This window comes from Dermacentor variabilis, chromosome 8 (genome assembly GCF_050947875.1).
Source record: "Dermacentor variabilis isolate Ectoservices chromosome 8, ASM5094787v1, whole genome shotgun sequence".
Classification (NCBI taxonomy): domain Eukaryota; kingdom Metazoa; phylum Arthropoda; class Arachnida; order Ixodida; family Ixodidae; genus Dermacentor; species Dermacentor variabilis.
In genome coordinates this window covers 171,306,011-171,316,129 of record NC_134575.1, presented here as the reverse complement: position 1 = coordinate 171,316,129, position 10,119 = coordinate 171,306,011, and the positions used below count along the sequence as shown (strand labels likewise).

General features: G+C 49.4%; 1 non-coding gene across 1 annotated transcript; it reads right to left on the bottom strand.

Annotated features, from left to right (window-relative positions):
* Positions 1-370: 370 nt before the first annotated feature.
* TRNAL-CAA (transfer RNA leucine (anticodon CAA)) lies at positions 371-443 on the bottom strand. The gene has a single exon. It is a non-coding gene; the product is annotated as a tRNA-Leu (tRNA).
* Between the last annotated feature and the right edge of the window lie 9,676 nt (positions 444-10,119).

The following is a 10,119-nucleotide window of genomic DNA, read 5'->3' as shown; positions in this document are numbered from 1 at the left end:
GCCAAGCTCTAACGCAATCTGCGATGGAGGCTCAGTGAGGCGAGTGCCGACAGTTTCGTCTGGTCTCCTTTCTCGACGCGTAGCTCGCATTGAAGCGAGGGGCCGCACGCAGGTGAATTCGCTCTCTGCTGCCAGTACAGCATCCAAAGCGATTGTCTTACAGGACGAACGGGCGGGTAGCTTTTTCTCGTTGAATAACCATAGAAATGCTTAGAAGAAAAGGGGGTTAACCGAGGGGCCCGATTTTATTAGTCATATCATACGAAGCCAACCAGCACTGACACCAAGGACAAGATAGGGGACATTACTCAATAATTGAAATAAAAAGAACGATAAATTAATGGAAAATAAAATGGATGAAAAAACAACTTGCCGCAGGTGGGAACCGAAACCACAACCTTCGCATTTTGCGTACGATGCTCTACCAGTTGAGCTACCACGGCGCCGTTTCCCCATCCACTTTCTTGCGAAGGTTGTGGGTTGGGTTCCCATCTGCGGCAAGTTGTTTCTTCATCCACTTTAATTTCCATTAATTTATCGTTTCTTTATTTCATTTATTGAGCACAAGTAATTTCCTTTATGTTGTCCTTGGTGTCAGTGTTTGTTGGCTTCTTATGATATGACATAGAAATGCTTAGGCATTTAAAAGGTCGTCTGATTTCGAAGACAGTGCCGAACAAAAAGTGCAGGAAGCCGATGCTCCTCCTACTCTTCTCGCGCGAGGAATGAAACGACAGAGTGCTGAACTCAGTGGCCCTGTTTCGCCGCCAACTCTCTCAGGAAGACTTTGTCTTTCATCGATTTCGATCGCAGCCTGAACCGTTGTGCAACTTTTCTTATTATTCATGGTTTTGGCAAACTTTCGTGTGCTGTATTCGGTATACCACGTGATATTTTCGCTACGTAATGATGCTTTCTTCTTTAGTCGTTCTTTCAGCATGGTTGACAATAGAAGGTACATTAGTCGCAGTAATTTTTTCGCACTGACAGATATTCGTTTGTTGTCCATTTAATGCGACACATTATACAGAAGCTCGCAGCAAGATCACGCGAGATCATTCCATTTCTTTAGTCACCTTAAGAGGCAATTTCCTATTATAAATCTGGTATAATCTTCATACTGTATTAAACTACATCAAATCTATAAGGCTCAAACATTATGCAGGTATATGCTGCAGGTAACTACATAATTTGAAAACAAATATAGATTACTTGGTTTTTTTGTGCATTGCGAAGGCGTGAGCTAACTTATGAGTCTGAAAATTGCCAATTGTATTACATATGTAGTAATAAGCCACTGTCATGGAGTCACGTCACCAAAGAATGATTTGGAGATCTGGGTCTTCTGCGCACGAAGATCACATCAGCCGCAGCAATCCAGAAGCTGCTTACCCTTCACGAGCTCGAGGTGCAGCTACCACGCAACTCTCGCGCTCGTTCGGCTAACGATGTACTACAGGGCGGCCGCTCGCCACACTCTACAGGCCAAATGAATAAGAAGCTTCGTACAAGACGTTCTGATGATTGAGAGCCATCGGAAGGGCAGATAGTCGTAAACTATACTGATAGAGGTTTTATATACACAAGGTTACGTCGAGATCCCAAAGGCTGCCGTCTCCTGCGCGCCACAGGAGAACGCACGCAACCGGACCGCGTTCATCGCTCGCGCACACGAGGTTGAACCGCGTGCACCACGTCACCCTCACACGCATTCACTCATATGGAACCTGACGGCGACGGCGGCGGCAGAAATGCACCTGGAGTGTCCATTTTATTACGATACTATCGCGAGATGCTCGAGACGCGCCGCCGCGAGAACGGCGAAGTGGGTCTGAGCCCTTGGCGTGAGCAAATGTCGGCCTGGGGCTCTGGCTCCAGTATAAATAGCCTGTAAATAGTCTCTTCCGTTTGTGTCTTTCTACACGTAACATTCTGGTGGAGGTGAGCGATCCCCGTTCCGCCACGGAACTCTGGAGTGGTCAGTACAGCGAGCTTGTCACCATGCCTCCCGGTGACGAGCCCGCCTCTGCAGCGGTTTTGGCTAATGCGACTGCTCCAATCATCACGGTTGCCCATCATTGCGACCCTGGTGTGTTCTCTGGCCTGGCGGGACAGGATGTTGACGAATGGATCCAGCTATACGAACATACCAACGCTAATAACAGGTGGGACTCAACCATTATGCTCGCAAATGCCATCTTTTATCTCGGTGGCACCCCACGCGTGTGGCAAAGCTACGGGAACTGTTCGGCGACCCCATTGAACGCAAGTTGCCGCGAGAAAAGCTCTTGCGTCTCGTGTTCACACACCTACAGAGCCATACGTTTCATATATCCTCGACGAGACCCACCGTGGTTGCTCAGTGGCTATGGTGTTAGGCTGCTGAGCACGAGGTCGCGGGATCGAATCTCGGCCACGGCGGTCGCATTTCGATGGGAGCGATATGAGAAAACTCCCGTGGTACATAGGTATAGGTGCACGTTAAAGAACCCCAGGTGGTCGAAATTTCCGGAATCCTCCACCAGGGCGAGCCTCATAATCAGAAAGTGGTTTTGGCACGTAAAACCCCAAAATTTTTACATCCTTGACGTCTTGGCTGTATGCCACAGAGCTAACCATGCTATGTCTGAAGCAGATAAAGTGGCGCATGTGCTAAAAGGCATCGCCGACCACGCTTTCCATTTGCTTGATTTCAGCAACGTCTCAACTATCGACGCGATCATAAAAGAATGCTGTCGCATTGAACAAGCTAACAGCCGCCGTATCTCACACCACATCACGCGTCTACCCAATACTGCTGTCACGTCCACATGTGAGGGTCGATTGCGTCAGACTACCACCTGTGATGACGTAACCCGTCTTTTCGCCGCAAACTCGAGGCCGCCTGTTCGCCAGCTTTCTCAGCGACGCCTCCCGATCCACCAGCAAACACAATTATAATGATTCAGGCAGTCGTCAGACAGGAATTTGAGAACATGGGTCTGAACTCCGTGTGTTCAGCTTCTCAACCCAGCGTTCCCCAGTTCTTATGCGCCCTCCTCGTCCCCGGCAGTCTTTTTCTGCCACATCTCGCCACAACCCGTCCGAATGGCATACCCCTGATGACAGGCCGATCTGCTTCCACTGCTGTCGCATCGGCCACGTCGCTAGTCATTTCCCCAACCGATGGCCACCAACTCCTCGGATATACGCCGCCACTTATCCCTGCACCTTTGGACCTTCTGTTCTCTATACTACCCGCCATGAACCCACTGCCGCTGATACTCCTGCTGCGAACATTCCCTACAGTCGCTCAACCTGGACTCGACGCCATCAGTCTCATTCACCCCTATCCCGTCGCTTCTCTTCGGCGCCTATCGCCTTCCGGATCCAGCCGAAAAAGTAGGCATTGCAACTTCTGGAGGTAAAGCTGCGTTGCTGACCCTGCACTGCAACCCTCTGCTAATGTTACCTACGAACGCAAACCTTCTTAACGTTAACGTTGACGGCTATACTGTCGCTGCACTCATCGATATCGGAGCACATCTTTCTGTCATGAGTGCTGCCTTCCGACGACGACTGAACAAGCTCCTCATCCCAGCGTCAGCACGAGTCGTCAGCGTTGCGGATGGCGGTACTGTGCCTATCATCGGCATGTGTACGGCACGTGTTAGCATCGCCGGCCGCCATACTCCTGTCCTCTTCACCGTGATTTCTCATTGCCCCCACGACCTAATTCTCAGCCACGATTTTCTCTCCGCGCATTCTGCTCTTACTGATTGCTCTGCCAATGCCCTTCGCCTTGAGTTGCCGATTCCGGCAGAACCTTCTGACGCACCCCAGTGCCACCTATGCCCCACCGGCCTTCTTCGCCTGCCGTCAAAGTCAATAGCCTATATTGAACTGTTGTCTTCCCCACCAGTTTCTGATGGCGAGTACCTCGTCACTCCGTCCAACATTCCACTGCAGTTTGACGTTACCTTGCCTCACAGTATACGTACTATTACTGCGAACCGACTATCTTTAACTTTGGATTGGCAAAGCAAATTGTACCGCAAGGTATTTGCTTTGCCAACGTTCATTGTCTCGGCGACCATCACATGGCAGCGTTATCGACTGATGGGTCTTGCTTGCTCAGCAGGCCCATCGCGCCAGCCTCGGGCGCCGATTCCAACATAGAGAAAATGGTTGCGACGGACGTGGCCTCTGTGCAGACTCAAGAACTTTGCCAAGTATTATCGTCCTGCTGAGATATTTTCGACTTCGACGATAGCCCTTCAGGCCAGACGCTCGCGGTCAAGCATCAGATTCTTACTGCCGATGCTCCGGCTACTCACCGACGACCGTATCGAGTTTCTGCGTCGGAACGCTGAGTAATTCAAAGTTAACAAAATGCTAGATAAAAACATCGTTGAGCCTTTTTCGAGTCCCTGGGTGTCACCTGTGGTGTTGAAGAAGGACGGCACGTGCCGTCTCTGTATAGGCTACGGTCATCTGGACAACATTACTAAGAAAGACTTCTACCCACTCCCACGTACAGACGACCCCACTGAATGCCTCCACGGTTCCAGCTATTCCTCTTCTATTGATCTTCGTTCTGGATACTGGCAGATGGCTGTTGACGATATTGACAGGGAAAAAACCGCGTTTATCACACCTGGTGACCTATACTAATTTAAAGTAATGCCGTTTGAATGATGCAGCGCCCCTGCCACCTTCGAGCGTACGATGAACTCCTTGCTCCATGGTTCAAATGGTCCACATGCCTCTGCTACATCGACGACGTCATCGCCTTCTGACCAACGTTCGATACTGACCTTGAGCGTCTCACAACTATCCTTGGTGTATTTCGAAAGAAGAAGCTGCAACTTAACTCGTTCAAATGTTGTTTTGGCCACCGCCAAATTACTCTTCTGGATCATCTTGTTGACGCTTTACGAGTACAGCCTGATCCCGACAAAATACGCGCTGTCCGAGACTTCCCGCTTCCGAAGACAGCCGCAGACGTTCCAAGTTTTGTAGGGCTATGCTCGTACTTTCGTCGTTTTGTTCAAGATTTTGCGGCAATTGCTAGACCTCTCACTTATCTTTTGAAGAAAGGCGTAAAATTCTCGCGAAGTACGTCGGAAGTCGCCGCCTTCTCTCGTCTCGTCACTCTTTCAACCTCACCACCATTTCTCGCCCACTTCTACCCTGATGCCCCTAAATAACTGCGTACAGATTCCAGCGGTCATGGCATAGGTGCCGGCTTAGCCCAGCATTAGCGTGGCCATGATCGCGTTATTGCTTATGCGAGCCGCCTCCTAGCACCATTGGAGTGCAACTATTCCATTATGGAGCGAGAATGCTTTGCTGTTGTCTGGGCGGTTGCGAAGTTCCGTCCTTACCTTTACGGTCACCCTTTTTCAGTAGTCACTGACCATCGTGCTCTTTGCTGGCCCTCATCGCTAAATGATCTTATTCCGTGGTGTACAAGTCTGGCCGCCTGAACCAAGACGCTGACAGCTTGTCGCGTTACCCTGTTGACGACTCTGACTCCTCCAATATTACCAGGCTGCTTGCGTATTCTCTGTACCACAGCTGCTTCACTTCGCCGACGAGCAACGTCGTGACGCCTGCATCACAGCACTCATCGACTGTTTTGAAAACTCTCCGGCCGATGTTGCCCTACGCCTCTTCGTCCTCCGCGACGGAACTCTGTACCATCGTAACCTTCATCCGGACGGCTCTGAGTTCCTACTTGTATTACCTAAACACCTCCGCTCCAGCGTTCTAGAAGAACTTCACGGCGCACCAACAGCAGGCCACCTCGTCATATCTCGAACCTCTGACCATGTACGTCGCAATTATTTCTCGCCGGGCCTTGCCCGTTCCGTACGACGCTACGTCGCCGCTTGGTAACTTTGCCAACGACGCAAGAAACTTCCCCAGCTCCCCGCTGGTTACCTGCAGCCACTCGACATCCCTGCCTAGCCCTTCCATCGTGTCCGCTTGGACCTTCTCGGCCCATTTCCGGAATCTACATCAGGAAACAAGCTGCTTGCAGTCGCGGCGGACTACACTACTCGCTACGCCATAACTCGTTCTCTTCCGACCAGCTGCGCAAGTGATGTTGCGGACTTCCTCCTGACGGAAGTCCGCATCATCACTTGCGTTGCGGACTTCCGCAACGCAAGTGATGTTGACGCGGCGCACCATGCATCATTTTGATGCATGGTGCGCCGCGTCAATTACTAGGAGACCGTGGCCGTACGTGTTTAGCCAAAATCATTGACATCATGCGTGCCTGCTCAATACAGCATGAATTTACCACCTCCTACCACCCTCAAACGAACGGCCTCACTGAGCGTTTGAACCGAATCCTTACAGACATGCTATCCAAATACGTTTCAGTCGACCACCGCGACTGGGACCTGGCTCTACCTTACATTACCTTAGCGTACAACTCTTCCCGTCTCGAAACTGCTGGCTTTTCCCGGTTTTACATCTTGTATGGCCGAGAACCGACGCTACCACTGGACACTGTGCTTCCGTTCCCCACATCTTCAACTAGCGATTATGCCCGTGATGCAATCGCCCATGCTGTCCATGCTCACCAACTTGCGCGCGCTCGTCTGCAAGTGTCTCAAGACAAACAGAAGCAACGTACGACCTCCGTCACCATGATGTCCATTTTGCGCCCGGCACCCTCGTGTTGCTTTGGTCCCCATCGCGTAAAGTTGGCCTTTTTGAAAAACTGCTTGCCTTTTACAAAGATCCATATTGCCTGCTCCGCCGAATGACCGTGTCACCTACGAAATCGTTCTAGCCACGCCCACTACGTCCTCCGCTTTGGCAACCAGTGACATTGTCCACGACGCCCGACTTAAGCCATACACCTCTCCACGCGCCTTGGATATTTACCAGCACCGTGACTGCGCTTTTGCCGCCGGAGGGGGTGGGGGGGTATTGTAATATTATCGTGAGGTGCTCAAGAGACGGGCCGCCACGAGAACGACGAAGTGGGTCCGTACCCTTGGTGCGAGCGAATGTAGTGGCTCCAGTGCAAACAGCCTCTAAATAAATAGTCTCTTTCGTCTGGGTCCTCCTAGACGTAACAATATAATTGCTATCTCAATAAAACCAAATGAGAGCGTTCCCATGTTTGCAGAAGATATGGCCCGCCTTTTTCGTAGAGCGGACCATGAGATGGCCGAAGAAAAGAAGTTGCGCTATCTCTTGCGCGGAGTGAAGAAAGAATTGTTTTCGGGAGTAGTCAGAAATAATCGACGACCGTGGCCGAATTTCCCAAGGAGGCTACCGCCATTGAACGGGCTATAGCAGCGGCACCACCAATATTATAGCAAGAATTCACCGGTGAATGCTTCAATTCTACTTGAGAGCTGCGGCGCGTGTCTGCGTGAAGTCATGCGAGAGATTGTGTGAGAGGAGATCCGACAGCTCGCGATTGCTCCTATGGCAGCAGCGGTGGCTTCTGTTGCTGATATCGTCCGGGAGGAAGTTAGACAGGCCTCTTCTTCGCCCGACTGGCAGGCGGTTCCACGACGATTAACCTACGCGAAAGCCGTTTGTCGTCCCCCTCCCACAACTTCGATGCTGCTGACACCGTCGACGACTACGATGCAGCCATCACTGCCACCCCGGACGCCTTATTCTCGTCACTCGTCGCCACCGCCGCCAGCTGTGCCGTATCGCCGACAGCCGATCGTTGCGCCTCAGTCTAACAGCGAATTCCCTGCCGGCTACCCGCCTCCAAAAACCGATTTGTTGCGCACTACTGACAGCTGGCCACTATGATTTCATTACGGTTAAGCAGGACATGTTTAGCACGGGTGCCACTACCGCACAGCTGGATATCCAAGGTTTCCCAACTGCAATTACCCTTTGTTTGATGCTGGACGTACCTGCGACGGCAATTCTACAAACTTCCGGCCGGAAGATTCAACGACGCCTGGTTCGCATTCCTCATCTCCGGCTCGTTACACCCCACCGACCTGTCGTGATTCTCTAGGGTCCGGTCCCTTAGATCGCACAAGGGAATTCATATGTACTGACCTCCTGGGGTGAGGTTGAACACTGTCTAGCTTTCCATCACCGACGATCGTTGACTCCATGACTCCACCGACACCAACCGCACCCCCTCTAACGGACACCATCAGCGCCAATCTTGTCATTAGCATTGATGGGCCCGAAGTGGCCGCTCTCGTCGATACTGATTCGCATTTTTTGATAATAAAAAGTGGACTATGAAGTTCTCGTGCTACAACAGAGCACTTACATTTTTGTGTAATTTACAGAACCCCTGGTGGAAACCATCACACATTCAGAAATTTTCGAATACTTTTCTTAATTACTGTTTCTAAAATAATTATACCCTGTGGCTCGGCGACGACTTTAATAATAATAAAACTGAGCGAACGCTAATTCATTAGAGCTTATTAAGACCATTGAATCTAATGGGTTCGCCAACACCATCACATCTCCAACGAGAATCACAGTCTCTTCGTCAAGCTATATTGACTTGTTTATTGTAAACATAGATATTATGTTGAGACCCTCGGGTACACTGTCTTGTGATCTAAGCGATCATTGTCCTATTTTTATTACAAAGAGAAGCGTCAACCTGCACCAGTTCTTAGCAGACCGTTAACCTTTCGGGCAATTACTGATAAAAGACTAAAATGATTCAGGCGACTGATTAGTGACACACCACGGACACAACGTCTGAACTATCGTTCAGTGGATGAGGCTTATAATGCGTTCATTCATAAATTTAAAGTGCTTTATGGCTTTAGTATTCCATTAAAAACGAGAGAATCATCCAAAAAATAAGGAAGCATGGGTTTCACCTAGCCTTTTAAGAAAGATTGAAAAGAAAGACCCCCTGTACCACAGCTTTCTGGTGATCAGAAATCCTAATTATTACGGTGTCTTTAAGCAGTTTAGGAATAAATTAAATAATGACTTGCGCAAAGCCAAGCGTGCCTACTACTCGGAAATTTTCGCTGGGAGCAAGCATAATCCAAAGCCTATTTGGCGTGCAATATATGCGGTAATTAGCAACAGAAATGTATCGAATGACATTGGCGAATTGAATATTGACGGGTTGCTTTAAGAACTTTTTCACCGAGGAAGGAACAGCAAAATATAACGAAGATGCGTGTTCTGGTATTTCAAGTAAGACAACCAGCTCAGTTTTTCTTAGCCCAACAGATCCGTTAGAGGTCGTTACCGTTCTCATGTCCTTAAGTAATAATTCCAGCTCTGATGCAGGAGGCGTCATAAATAAACCAGTAAAGTTTGTTGCTGAGTTTCTTGCCCTTCCTCTGTGTCATTATTAGCGCGTAATTTTGTACCTTTTGTTTCGCCTATTATAGTGGAATGGGGAAAGTCTAGCTCTTTACTCAACTGAAATAAAATGATTGCTTCGCTGCATCTATTTATTGTCAATTTTCACTTCACTTGGCAGTGCAGTTTCATGAGTAAAACTGGCTAAGCAGCTAAATGAACTGGGCCGCAGACTTTGGATAGTGAAGCGCTCCGACTCCATACACTTTGTCCATGCCTGTTGCACACCTGATTGCTTCCACCGATGAAAAGATTCTTCAATAACAGCGGACGCTCCGGTGCTATCAAGTACAAAGCCATTTTGAAAACGTCTCATGACGATGATTTTGCTTGCTTCTGCGATTGGCTGGCGGAGAAACACAACACCACCCGGTCCGTGTGCCTTGGTGACTAAATGCAGTTTTTTTTAAAAGTTGTATTCTACTATAGAAATCTTTCTTTTACACTTTCGCTTCTTCACTTGTTCTTGGCAGTGTTCTTCCTGCGCTTCTTTTCTGTGCGAGTATATTTGATGTGGTTCCTCGTTCGCCAAGTGAAGGAGAGGTGTACCTCACATGTGTACATGTTAAATACACCTTATTTCATTTCTCTTTTGTGGGTTTACGCGTCTTTATGGCGAATAGTGGACGTTATTCATATTTGTAGTACTAAAAGCACCCCCCTCATTTGAATAGAAAAGTTACCTTGGGTTGCCCCCTGCCCCCGCCCCCGCCTCCCGAAAAAAAATCGTGGGTATGTGCGTGCTCTCAGTGCAGCACGCTGCGTCCACAGTGCCTATGCTTGCCCTTGTGA